The sequence below is a fragment of the Peromyscus leucopus genome, chromosome 3 (genome assembly GCF_004664715.2).
Source record: "Peromyscus leucopus breed LL Stock chromosome 3, UCI_PerLeu_2.1, whole genome shotgun sequence".
Classification (NCBI taxonomy): domain Eukaryota; kingdom Metazoa; phylum Chordata; class Mammalia; order Rodentia; family Cricetidae; genus Peromyscus; species Peromyscus leucopus.
Window position 1 is genome coordinate 73,463,023 of NC_051065.1, and position 14,413 is coordinate 73,477,435.

Below are 14,413 nucleotides of genomic sequence, written 5' to 3' on the forward strand. Positions count from 1 at the left end.
CAGTGCTCCCAGCCGAACTGGAGTTTCTCCTGAACTCCCATGCTAGGAGAGGAAAGCCCGGAGCCTGCCAGGAAGAGCTGTCACACCGTCTGACAGCTGGTCAGTCCACCTTCCAGGGAAGACGTGGAGTGGAGACAGCGATGGGTGGAACCACTCCTTGATCAGGGCTGTTTGAATATCGGACAACATACCTCTTGTCTGATATGCAACTTAAACTTCATGTCAGGACCCCAAAGATAGACAGACCTAGGGTGTATCAGTCCTTTCTGTAATAAAATGCCCTTTTGTCCCTCACAAAAAAGGACAAAAGGTCTATTTTGTTTCATGATCAGAGGGTACGTCCATCGTGGTGGGAAGGCATGGTGGCAGGAGATGGAGGTCACAATCCATCCACAGTCAGGAAGCAGAGAGCAATGGATGCTGATGCTCAGCTCCCATCACATTGCATCCACAGTCAAGAAACAGAGAGCAGTGGATGCTGATGCTCGGCTTCCTCTCTCCTTTTCATCCGTGGCAGTCAGAATGGTCTTCCCACCTCAGCTATCCTAGTCTGGATAAACTTCACAGACTTACCAAGGAAGGCTAATCTAATTTCAGTAACATCTTTCAAGCCCAGGGGCAGATCTAGGCAATCCTAGAGTCTATCAAACCGACAATCAGTCTGCGCCACCCGGAGTCACTGGCCACACTAAACCAATCTCCTTCCTCTACTTTTCACCATTACCTGTGTCTTTATGTATTGAGAAGAGTGGCTAAATCCAGCTTGTTAGCATTGTAGGAATCTCAGGAGTCCAGGCTCTAGAGGGAACAATGCCTGAAACAAAGTAACAAAAGAAGGTCTATGGAGCTGGGCGTGAGAGCTCCCACTTCGAATTCTGCTCCAGGGAGGCAAAGGCAGGAGGATCAGGAGCCCCAGGCCCGCCTGCGCTACCTGGGCCACATAGTAAGATCCTTTCTCAAAAATGAGAAAAGAAGAAAAAATAGGATGTGTGTGTGTGTGTGTGTGTGTGTGTGTGTGTGTGTGTGTGTGTGTGTGTGTGTGTGAGAGAGAGAGAGAGAGAGAAAGGGGTGAGGGGAGAGAAAGAGGGAGAGATTTTGGAACACCTACAAAGAAATTTACTTTTCTTATCTAGAAAACGCTTATTTGCTCTTCAAGATAAACAAATATTACCTCCTGTCTCAAACCACCCTTAACTTCTAGTTGATGAGATCCTCTGTATACTGTACTATTCCCGATCCATTTCTTTACTCCTGTATTAAAGAATTTAAAGTTTTCAATTACACGCTTTCTTCTGTTGCATCAGAATGCCCGAGAGAAGAAAACTATCATCCATTCAGTACACACAGTTCAATACACATGTGCTGAGTGCTTCTCCAGGCTACTCCCAGAGCGGAGCGCTTCCTACATCGGTCCTCACCTTCTAGTCCAGGCCTTGGAAACAGGCGGCGTTATTACTGAGCAGGCATCCAGTAGCTGGTTGCCAAGTAATCAAATAGCCTAGTGAGTGAAAAGCTCGATGGATGAATAGGCTCTATTGTGTGTGGTGGAAAAGGCACCGTTCTGCAGGGCAGTTTCAGTTCCCTGATTTACAAACACAAGAGTCAGCACCGAAAAGTCAAGCTAGGAAGAAGTGAGGAGCTGGCATTCTGCAGGGCAACACAGCCACGCAGTTTCTAGAAAGCCAGTGGGGAGCAGAGGAGCTGGCGGTGCGGCATCTTTAAAGGAACACTGGGAGATGACAGCCTGGCCTGGTTCCTTCTAGGTGTGTTTCTGAGCTCTGTTCCAGTCTGAGAAGTCAGAAGACAGATGGCCGAGTCAGGGTGACTCCCAGGGCTCTGTCGCTAAGAGCCTGTGGGTGTGGTGTTGGGGACAGCGCCTCCCCTTACTGCAGAATGCTTGCTGAGGAAGACAGCCGACACACACTTGCTGATGTCTCTCCTGTGATGATCTGTCCAACTGCGATGCTCCGGCTGCCGCAAATCACTTTTGATAGTGGGGAGCACTTTTCTCAGGGGCACCAGGGCCATCATCTGCCCGAACTTGATGTCAGCAGTTTGCTCCCCAGGGGGCCCCTGGGTTGCCTCAGACAGTTGTGTCTCGGAGTCTTCTATGTAGGACCTAATCTCATGCCACAGCTTCTGATCTAGCTTCATTAACAGACGTTAAGACCTGAGGCTGGATTTGCCACCAAGGACAGTGAATACCAAGACGCCTTCGGTCTTGACTGCGTTCCCTGCCCAGTCCCTTTCCCAGTCCCATTCTGCACAGCTATTCCCATCCCTTGTCTGCCTAACCACACCACCTCATTGTCGGCAGGCGACAAACCGCACATTTAATTTTACAGAGAAAACAGACACCATTGGGCATTTCCCCTTCTGTCCCCCCCATATCATGCCTGCCTTTACTGATGTCCTTACACACCAGGAAAGAAGGTGTGTTCGCTATCTACTGCTGTATAACAAATTCATTTCCAACTGAACAGCTTACAAGACTACGCATTTGGGGGGGGGGGTGGCTGGAGAGACGGCACAGTGGTTAAGAGTGCTTTCTGCTCTTCCAAAGGTCTGGAGTTCAATTCCCAACACCTGACTTGTGCATGTCATACCTGAAAGGACCAAGCAGATGCCATAACAGGCTGTTCAGTCTTGTCTCAGAGATCAGGCCTCAATTTCAATTTCCTGAGACTGAGCAAGCAGTAGCTCCCTTTCTGCACATACTCTGACTGCTAAAAGTTCAGCCAGATGTTTACTGTCTGGGGCCCCTCACCAACTTAGAGTTATGTGCATGACGTGCTAGGCCAGCCAGCCCCCATGGTGGCTCAAGGACAAAGCCTGGGACTTGTGCTGGATAGCCCCCAAAGTGATAATTGTAACCACCAACCAGTAAATTCAAAGGTTACATACCCTCACCCAATTAAAAGAGAACAGAGATAAAAAATAAACCAATCCGAGTTGCACCCGTGCAAACTCCCCTAACACCCTGAAGGGCTTGTGGTTTTTGCCTTTAAATAGCCAGCCACACAAAGAAAGAGGGACTCCTCCCTGCCTCACTGTATTGGGTATAGGAATGAGTCCCCTGTCTAGACTTGTATCTGCAGAATAAACCTTGCTGTTGCATTCTGGACATCCAAGGTCTTCGGTGGTCTCTTTGGGGGGGTCACAATCTGGGCATAACAATACCCACCTGTAACTTACAGCTCCAGAGGATCCAGTGCCATCTTCTGGCTTACATGGGTACACACCAACACACACATACAAATAATAATAATAATAATAATAATAATAATAATAATAATAATAATAAATCTTGGCCGGGCGGTGGTGGCGCACGCCTTTAATCCCAGCACTCGGGAGGCAGAGCCTGGCGGATCTCTGTGAGTTCGAGGCCAGCCTGGGCTACCAAGTGAGCTCCAGGAAAGGCGCAAAGCTACACAGAGAAACCCTGTCTCGAAAAACCATAATAATAATAATAATAATAATAATAATAATAATAATAATAATAAATCTTTTACAAAGATCATTAATGACCTCATAACTCCACAGAAATGGCAATTTGGAAGTCATTTACCAGGCAACTCTGGCTCAGCGCCTTTCATAGGATAACAGACAAGGTGTCTTTGGGCCACTATCATTTGGAGGTTCTTTTCCAAGGTGGCGAGCACACTCACAGGGCTGCTGGCAAGAGGCCCTCATTACCTGGGCTTGGATGTTCTCTTGTGTGTGTGTGTGTGTGTGTGTGTGTGTGTGTGTGTACTTTGCTGAGCCTAGTGAGTTAAGAGAATAGCATGGATAAGCTGCAATGTCTTTTGTAGCTCACTCTGAAGTTGCATATGGAAACTTCCTCCAAATTCTATTAAATAAAGGGAGTGACTAAATGCCACCTGCCCTTAGAAGGAAAGGAATTAGAGTCTATCTCTGAAATAAAAGTGCAACAAAGAATTTGTCAACATCTTTTAGATTTACCTCAGAGCGACCACCTTTCCTTTTCAGGGATAGCCTGAATCCATCCTTCCCTCATGGACTTGGCTCATCAATGACACTCTCTTATTTTCTCAATAGTGGGTCAGTTCATTAGCCATTCACCATGTCTTCCTACCATATATTTCATGGGGGTAATCTCAACTCTACAGCAACTCTGTATGGCGGGGCAAGGCAGATAGGGCTCAGAAACTGGAGATGTTCAGTGTCACATAAATAACAAAAGTTCCTTAAACTCAGTCCTAGCTGGGCATGTAGCACGCATCTGTCTTCCCAGCATTTGGGAGGTTACGGCAGGAGGACCATCAGTTCAAGAGCAGCCTGAGCCACATAGTGAGTCTGGGTTCAACCTGGGCTACACAGTGAGACTGTCTCAAACAACACAACACAACACAACACAACACAACACAAAACAAAAACCAGAAAAGCCCTAAGGAACAAACCCAGCCCTACTCGGTAGCCACGCCTCTGTAGTAATTTACCCTACACTGCCTCATACATACCTTCCACCTCTAACCCGCCCCCCAACTTCTCCCATTAGCTTCTCCGTCTGTTTCTTCTCAGCCTCATCACAAGCTCCATCACACTTTCCACTCCCTACATTTCTTTTTTTTTTTTTTTTTTTTTGGTTTTTCGAGACAGGGTTTCTCTGTGTAGCTTTGCGCCTTTCCTGGGACTCACTTGGTAGCCCAGGCTGGCCTCGAACTCACAGAGATCCGCCTGGCTCTGCCTCCCGAGTGCTGGGATTAAAGGCGTGCGCCACCACCGCCCGGCAGAGATATTGTCAGAAGTGGGATTCGAACCCACGCCTCCAGGGGAGACTGCGACCTGAACGCAGCGCCTTAGACCGCTCGGCCATCCTGACATGTCCTCCCTACATTTCTTGCCAAGGTAGTCTACACATCACGCCTCCTTCTGCACCTCTTACTGTGGCAACTCACAGCCCGAGTCCTGCGCATACCTGCCTACCAAGATGGAGTAAGGCCCTTCTTTAAGGCTCCATAACTTCCAGACTCCTACGTTCACTGCTTCCTTGTCAGACCACATTCTGCTGTGTTCCATCAATTCCAAGTTAGACTACGTTTTTATGGTTTCTGAAATGGGGGTGTTTTCAAGCCAACCAATGACACTTGAAATTTGATAAAATAACATTGCTTGTTCCTTGTTGCATTTTGTCACAGCTCAGTTATTTTCACGGAGCTTTCATGGAGCATGTCTCATGCCATGACATCCCTGTGCTGGATAGTCTTATGTGGCCTTGACACAGGCTAGAGTCATCAGAGAGGAGCAAGCCTCAATTGAGAAAATGCCTCCCATAAAATCCAGCTGTAAGGCATTTTCTTAATTAGTGATTGATGGGGGAGGGCCTAGGTGTAGTCGGAAGTTTTCCTGTGTGCCCCCCATCCCATAGCCTCTTGGACCCAAGTAAGCTCACAGAGGCTTATATTACTTGCAAACTGTATGGCCTAATGGCTCAGGCTTCTCGATAGCCAGCTCTTACAACATAGCTCAGCCTGTTTCTATTAATCTATGCATTGCCATGCGGCTTCATGGCTTACTGGTACTCTCACATCTTGCTTCTCCTGGCAGTGGTTCACAGTGTCTGCCCCCATTCTCCTTTCTTCTTTCCTATCTCTCTTGGATTTTCTAGCCTGGCTCCATCCTGCCCTGCCTTAGGCCAATGCAGCTTTATTTATTAGCCAATGGGAGTAACACATATCCACAGCATACAGAAAAGACATCCCACAGCACCCAGGCCATTGTAGATGGTGCCATCCCTGGGTTGGTAACCCTGGATTCTACAAGAAAGCAGGCTGAGCAAGCCGTGTAGAGCAAGCCAGTAAGCAGCACTCCTCCATGGCCTCTGCATCAGCTCCTGCCCCCAGGTTCCTGCCCTGTGTGAGTTCCTGTCCTGACTTCCTTCAGTGATGGACAGTGATATGGACACTGATAAGTCAAATAAACCTTTTCCTCCCCAGCTTGCTTTTGGTCATGATGTTTATCACAATGTCAGTAACCTTAACTAAGACAATCCCTGAGGAAGGTTCTAGTAACTCTGCTTAGTCTCCTTTGGTGCTTCCTCTCTCAGCTATCCTCAGATGGTAGTATGGACAGAATTGTGATGACCCCCTTTTCCGTCTTGTGTGCCCCTGGGTCATGGACCTTCCACAGTCTTCCTCTCTGCTCCAGCCTTCATCTTTCCTTGCTTACCTGTATCACAATTCTGTGTGGCCCACATATTAATCCCCTTCTAATGAGTCTCCCCACATTGCCCCATCTTCCATGGCATCCCCTTTGGAAGGAGTGTTTCAGAGACGGTTTAGTTTAAAGCACAGCTGGCACTAACATACGAAGGATATCCATCATACAGAGATTGCTACTGGCTTAGTTACTGTCTCTTCCTGTGAAGAGACACCCTGACCAAAGCAACGTATAAAAGGAAGTATTTAATTGGCGGCTAGCTTGCAGTTTCAGAGGGTGAGTCCATGATCATCATGACAGGGAGCATGGCAGCAGGCAGGCAGGCATGGCATTGGAGCAGTAGCTGAGAGCTTACATCATCCTGGCAATTTGAAGGCAGAGAGACAGCAAGACAGCCTGGGATGGACTTTTGAAAGTCAAAGCCCACCCCACCCCCTAGCTGACATACCTCCTCCAACAAGGCCACACCTCCTAATCCATCCCTAAACTGTTCCATCAACTGAAGGCCAGGTGTTCAAATAGAAGAGCCTACAGGGGCCATTCTTATTCAAATCACCATAGTCACTAAATAAGCAAAACAGTTACAAGGTGCAAACCCCAATGCAGGAGCAATAAGATGTTTGTTTGGGTCCTGGGGAGGTGGCTCAGTTGGGAAAGTGTTGGCCACACCAACATGCAGACCTGAGCTCAGATTCCCTTTATCCTGAGGACAGCTGGGATTCGGGCATGCTCAACCTTCCTGACTCAGTGTTTTTGATGCAGTTATTATCCATGGATACTGACGTGAAATAAAGCCCTAAGTAACATTTCAGCAGCAGGACATCAGACTGTGGAGGAGTTTTCACAGTCTGAGATGTCACAAATACAATTTTAAAGACACCTGGACTCATTTGGCATTCAGCGTCCTAATTAGCCTAGACTCAGCTGGAGGAAGAGTCTAATGTCTCTTTTATCCCTGGCATTCCCAGAATTCTTTTGAGGCTTTTGTAACTTTCAGGACTAGTATGGTTGTGGGCTACAGTTCAATTAAGACAGACAAAGGTGACCAACTGTGGTGCTGAATGCCTTTAATAGCATCAGTCTGGAGGCAATCAGCTAGGTATCTGTGAGTTCAAAGGCAGCTTGGTCCACAGAGCAAAGTTCCAGCCAGCCAGGGCGATTTAGTAAGATGCTGTCTTAGTAAATAAAGAAACAAAAACAAATGTATTACAAGGTCATATCAGTCAAATCCATTAGCTGGAAAAATTGCAGCCACTTTAATTGCTTGAGATAGGTGGATTGTGGAGTGCAAAGAGTTTTTAGGAAAGAAAATGGGCAAAAAGGACCATGGCTGTTTGTTCATAATGTAATGCTTTGACCCATACAAAAGAGAGTTTAGAAGGGATGAAGGAAGGTGGCAAATGATGAAATGTAAGCTCAAAGCAGGATTCTTCATCTGAAAGTCCTGGGTGGAAACCATTTATACCAAATGTCATTCTGCATTCATAAATGTCAACGGTTTTCTGATTCCAGAGCGGAATGCATCTAACAGTTTTTTTTTTTTTTTTTACTAAACTAAGTCTTTAGTGGGATGGGATGCCCAGACTGTAGCATCCTTAGAAACTTTGCAATGGGCATCATGGACTCCTGAGTCACCCATGCTTTTTATTTGTAATCCTGTACCATGTTCCTGTAAGTAACCTCAATAAACATGGTTCTCTGATCTCTTGATACCTGCTGAGGTGAACAGATATGTGCCCAGTCTCCCCCAGAAAAATAACAAAGAAAGATGTTCAAAGATCATCCTTTTTCTGAGCTCTCATTCACAGACTTTCAAAAATTAATTCATATGCCTCTGTATGTACATATTTAAACACATATTAAATTAGATACCTCAATAGCATTCACCCTAGGTTTAAAAACACTTCTCATGCCAGATGTGGTGGCACACATCTGTAATTCCCAGCTACTTAGGAGCTCAAAGCAGAAGGAATGTAAATTCAAGGTCTGCCTGGGACTGCATAGTGAGTTCAAGGCCTAAGCAAGTCATCAAAAGACAAAATGGGATGAGCAAACTCTTTAAACAGTGGCTGAAGTTTTCCAAAGTTCTGGAGAGACATTTATTTGATAATTAATATTTTTTGATTTAAGAAACTCAAGGAATGAAATGAGCAAGTGCTAAGCTAGGTAAACACACACAGATGTGTGGACCCTAAAAATGCTGGAACAGTCTGGAAACTGAGGCACAGCTGACAGGAGAACCCCCACCAGCCTGATCTTAGGGAGGCATTTTCTCAGTTGAGGTTCCTTACCCTCAGATGACTAACTGTGTCAAATTGACATGAAACTAGCCAGCACATCATTATAAATGGAATCCTGTGATAATTGTCTTTTTGTATGTCGTTTGTCTCACTTGGCATATGTTCTCACTTGGAATATTCCCTCCCCTTTTATGACTGAGTAATAGTCCTCTTGGTGCATATGCCGGGTTCTTCAGCTGTGGGGTGAAGGCACACGTGAGTTGCTGCCACCTGCTGGCTCTTGAGACTAGTGCCTCTGTGAAGAAGGGTTGTGTTAGGCAAGACCCAATCAGCAAGCTGTGTTGGCTGCAAGCCACTCCCACCACGCCCTCCCTGGAATTCTCAGGCGGCAACCCTCCTGAGCGCCTCCTAGTTAATACTCTGCTTTTCTCCATGGCCTCAAATCAGCAGGCCACATTTCAGCAGAGGGCACAGGGCTAGCCTCTGCTCAGGTCTCAGCAGGCTTGAGACAGCTGACAATACCCCTCTCCACTTGCAAGAGCCCTGTGTGGCTTGGATGGACAGAAGACTTGGGGTAGGTCAGCATCAGCTGAAAGAAAACACTGGACAAATGATGTTTGACATTTGCAGAGTGCTAGGCAGTTGCTCCGTGTTAGCCTGATAGACAACATGTGTTACTTTTGTTTTTGTTGTGAATAATAGATCAAGTGCACAAAACTTAAGTTTGCAATGAGTACATTTATATGTATGGGTACACCTGTGTAGCCACCATTCCAAAGAAGATTAGTGTTGTGCCCAGATCGTAACCCCCAGAGAGACCACCAAGGACGAGCATACCAGAATGCAAAAGCAAGGTTTATCTCTTACAAGTCATGACAGGGAACTCAACTCAAGCCATCTCAAGTGAGGCAGAGAAGAGTTACTCTTTCTTGGGGAAGTTAGTTTTTATAGGCAAAACCCATAAAATTTCTTAGAGGGGAGGGGGTTAGTACGGGTCCATCCTTGATTGGTCCAGTTTTTCCCGGGCCTGGACTTTATCTTATTCTAGCTTATCTGTTTGCCCTGTCAGGAGTTTTACAACTCCTCTCCAGGGTCTGGTCATGTTATCTCTGGAGAGGGGCATCTTGTGGTTAATTGGTTACCATCAGACATCCTGACTCTGTTCTTTTGTTCCTGGGGCTGGCGCCATCATTTCTGGGGACTTGAAACTGGCCTGGGTCTATCTATATTGAGATATCTTTGTCTAAGGCCCCCTTTTTGAGACAATAGAGTGAGGGTCTTGTTGTGCCTAGATCACATCCCCAAAGCCACCACTGGAGACTTTAGGTACAGAATGCAAAAGTAAGGTGTTTTCTAAGTTTACAAGCCTCCAGGGAGGCTCTTCCAAATCTCTCACTCACAGCAGGGAGGTTGGAAGGAGCGCTCCCCTTTCTTTGTGAGGCTAGTTCTTAAAGGCACAGACCATATAATTTATGTTAACCCGCCTCCCTTTTTAGTCTTTTGGAAGAATATCCTGACTGTGTTTTCCAAAGTCCCTGTAGCAGATACAGCCACCCGGGGAAAAGGGGTCTAAGTTCTTATCTACACTTAGGAATCCTGGTTTAAGCTTCTCTTTGTCTGTAGGGGATAGAGTGGGGGGTTTTACTGAGGTATCACAATTAGGACATTTTCCAAACCCACCAAGCTCTTCCATGCCCCTTCCAGCCCCTCCTCTCCCATCCCCCTCCCCTACTGTAGGCGACCACGGTTCTGTCTTCTAGCAGTCATAGACGAGTAGATTTTTAGATGCTGTCCTGTAAGTCCTAAAAACGGCCGAATGATAGTTAGTCCTCATCTAAAGCACTGTAGGATGGGAAGTCAGAGGTAAAGTCATTGTAACAAAAGACTGTGGGAGGGTCTGGGTTTGGTAAAGTGAGAGGATCGTGAGCTCCAGGCCAGCCTGAGCTACAGAGCAAGACTCTCTCTCAAAAATCAAACAATGATGATCTCAACAAAAGGGGAGAATATATTAGGTATGGAGTGTGGCTCAATGGTAGAGAGTTTTCATAGCATGCCAGAGGCCCTACATTCAACACCTAGCGCTGCCCAAATAAGCCATACAGGAGAATGATAGGAGTTTCTCTAAGCCTTCCCACTTTCTTTTCCTTTCATTTCTTCCCCAGCCTAGTAACATCCCTAGGAGCTAACCTTGCTGAACCTTGTTATACACCATTATTTCCACCAGGGGGCAGTACTGTACTAAGAGGCGCTGGCGTTCTTTCCTCTCCCAGCATGTGTTTCTTCCCTTTACATCACTACTAGAGAGCTGGCAGAGACCAAAGTTTCATGCAGATTGTTGCTGCTTCTTGTTTTAGTTTGTTTTGTTTTTGAGCATCAGCTCTTTCAGCTCTTTTTTGTCTGTAGTATTCCACAGTCTCCCGAAAAAATGAAACCCCAGCTCTGGCACCATGTGGATCTTACATTCGTCCTTTTAGTGGCAGAGCCTCTGTTGGCTACAGTCTTGGCCTGGCTCAGAATCTGAGAACAGGAAGTTCTGGGTGAGTCTGATCAGTGCCACTCACTGGTTATGAGACTGGCCGATCAGCCTCACTGCATTTCGCTTTTCTCTGTAAAGCCGGGGCTGCCATGGCACCCCCTGCATGGGGTGTGCGTGGGGTGTGATGATGAGATGATTGTACCACAGACCCTGTCGCACGGGTGTGTAAAGCCAATGTTAGTTCTTAGGAAGCAGCTGATGTAAAGCTCTCTTGGTCTCCAGGCTTCTCCTGTTCTCTGGCCAAGAATAAACCTTACATTTAAATGCTTGTTATTACAACCATATAGGCAGAGAAAATATTAACAGTGGTTATTTCTAGTGACAGAATAAGAAACGATTTTTACATTTCTTAATCTCCCCAATTCTCTCCAGCATGCATCGTTTTTGTTTTGTAACGTTGGAGACCGAGCCTCGTGGGTGTTAGTCAAGTGTTCTGGCACAGAGCCACACCCGATAGCCACTAAGCATCGTTTAATAACCACAAAGAAGTCGTGACATATAACAATAGCTTGTTGACCTTAAGTCTTGACAATTCCCCTAAATATCAAAATGCTTTCACCCTCATCCAGGGAGCATCCAGGGCAGAGCTGTAGCCTATCTATTTGGGATCTTTATCATTAAACACGTCACTTTATATGTAGTAGGTAGTTAGTATTCATTTCCAAAAGAGACCCACGAAGGTAGCTGCTTCAATTTCAGATCTGAGTATTCCCTCTAAGTTTTCTCTTTCCTCACCTACCTCTAAGTAGTGATCTTGTCAATGAGTTAACTGAACCATCTCTCTGCTGGACCCCTCCTGGCTGGTTTTGGGCAGGTTTCAGAAAGTCCTGTGTGCCAGAGTGCCCAGAACTCCTGAGAGGAAGAGTGACGGTACATTCTTGAGTTCAAATCTTTAGATTGCACAAAGCTATGACAAAAGGAAATTGAAATGCACCGTGAAGTGATCAAATGTTAGTTCTCCGTGAGCCTTGAGTGAGAGTTTCAGGGGTGATATGAGCAAACGTCTAACACTTCACAGAAGCCTCATGCTTTGCTTTGGGTCTTAGGAGTTTCTCGCCTGAGACTCCTGAGCTCTGTGATCCACAGTGCACTGCCTCCTGAGCCCTCCATCTCTTCCCTGAGGCTTACTATGATCATCCTGGGCTATTGATCGGTTCTTGTGGTCATCACTTCATTGATGAAGCCGTCTAGGCCTTCTCCAGGGAGGACAGGCTGAGCATGATATACATGGTGTTTCTTCCACAAAACCAAAACCACAATAGATGGCATCAGCCCTGAACAACTGATACAATTTGATTCTTTCCCCAGATTATTACTGTTACTATTTATTATTTTACCGTGCCGGGGGATTCATGGGTACAGGCAAGCATCCTAGTACTATGTATCCCCAGGAGAACTCTTTCTTTTCAGTGAATTTGAATCTGAATGGGAATCCAAAAATGATTGCAGCCAAGCCCCTGAGGTAGAGTCCCTGAAGTGCTCTGACTTCCCAGAACCCAACTAGTTCTTCCCTCAATCCTGTAATATACCCTAAATTCTTCATGGCTCAATTTGCCCAATCATCTAGACTCCTAACTAGGTTGTCAAAGTGTCTAGGCCATGCTGGGGCCTAGAGCCCATGGGCAAGGGTAGAAGGATTGCCCTGTGACTGCTGAGTGTTTCAGGATGTGTGGAAGGGACAAGGAGGAAGAAAAACAGGCAGCTCGTATGCGTTTGGTCAGGGTGGGTTTCCATCCCTGACACCCGAGATTTTAGTGATATGGTGGCAGGGCCAGGCTATGCCCCCTTCACGTCTGCTTCCAAGTGCCTGAGCCCGAACAGGAGTTAGAGGCGGGGTCCTCTCAGCCATGTTGTAGTGGGATAGGGTTTTGTCTGCTACTGCCTGTAACCCCTCTGCCCAGACTACTCAAACTTGGAATCTACACTTGGTATACATACCCCTTGCTATCCCCAGGCACCCCACAACTGTGCCCCTCCCCCCGTCATTTAGGCTATAGATGAAGACATAAATGGAAATCAAATTATACACCTCTCACTCACACAGGCAAGGCTATGATTTGGCTGTCCAAGACTCATACTGAATTGTCATTGCTGCTACTGGTCTAATAACGCAAGAGTCCTGACTCTGGGTGTCCCAATGGACAAGCCGTGGGGAAAGGCAGAGAATGGAGATTTAATGAATGAGGGCACATTGGGGAGAACAGAAAAAGGAGATCAAGTCTGTCATCCAGGGATTAGCAAGGGAAGAGAGGGACTTAGGTATTGTCCTGCTAGTTTTATGTCAACTTGACACAAGCTAGAGTCATCTGAGAGGAAGGAACCTCAATTGAGAAAATGCCCCCATAAGATCAAGCTATGGGCAAGCCTGTGGAGCATCTTCTTAATTAATGATTGATGGGGAAGGGCCCAGCTCATTGTGGGTGGTGCTACCCCTGAGGTGGTAGTCCTGGATTGTATAAGAAAGCAGGCTGAGCAAGCCATGAAGAGCAAGTCAGTAAGCAGCAATCCTCCACGGCCTCTGCTTCAGTTCCTGCCTTCAGATTCTTGCCCTGATTTCCCTGGATGACTTACTGTGATAGGGAATTGTAAACAAAATAAACCTTTTCCTCCCTAAGTTTCGATTGGCCATGGTGTTTTATCACTGCAATAAAAACCCTACCTAGGACAGGCAGGCATAGCCGGTATCTTTACCAGGCCAGGGGTCTGGCTGGTCCATCCCACTTTTGTTCTGCAAGGGATTCTGGGAAGTCACTCTCCTGCCATCACTTAAGGGAAGTAATCTGGGTCCCATGATCTGACTACTCTTGTTCCACATGCTTCCTCACCACTGTGGGCCTCATTTACAGGTGTGGTAACCTGTCCTGTGAGACTCACTGTTGCTCGGAGGCTCTTCAGTCCCTTGTCCTAAAGATGTTTGTCACTCAGGCCTGTCGTTCCAGAAATCCAAGGTCAACTGCAGAAGGGAACTACCAGGAAGAAAAACTGACAAAAATAGAGGCAGAGAAGGTTAAAATGGAGCAGTGAAGCCAGTGGCATGGCCACCTTCACTGTGAGGTCATCAAGAAGGGTGCATGTTTGTGGATGGATGGATGGATGGATGGATGGATGGATGGATGGATGAATGGATGGATGGATGGATGCCACTGTTGTGGGACTGGTTTAATTATTTGGGAGTGGCCTTCCTAACGAAGCGACTCTCTCACACATATGCACGCCTCTTCCCATGTGGTCTCACCAGGAGTAATGCAGTCAGAGGCCCCCATCCCAGTGCTGGCCCTCAAACTCGGACATTGCAGTGTCCGGAGAGGTAAGAAATGTCTCCACTCCTTACCAGTGCCCCAGTCTGGGGTGGTTTATTAGAGCAGCAAACACATGAACTAAGACACTCAGTACCTATGAGGCATTAGCCATCCACAGAGCGCTCCAGCTAAGCAGCCAAGGCTGGCCAGACCCATGC

At 46.7% G+C, this 14,413-nt stretch overlaps 1 non-coding gene across 1 annotated transcript; it reads right to left on the reverse strand.

The window, feature by feature from the left end:
* Positions 1 to 4,760: 4,760 nt before the first annotated feature.
* Trnal-cag lies at positions 4,761 to 4,843 on the reverse strand. The gene has a single exon. It is a non-coding gene; the product is annotated as a tRNA-Leu (tRNA).
* Between the last annotated feature and the right edge of the window lie 9,570 nt (positions 4,844 to 14,413).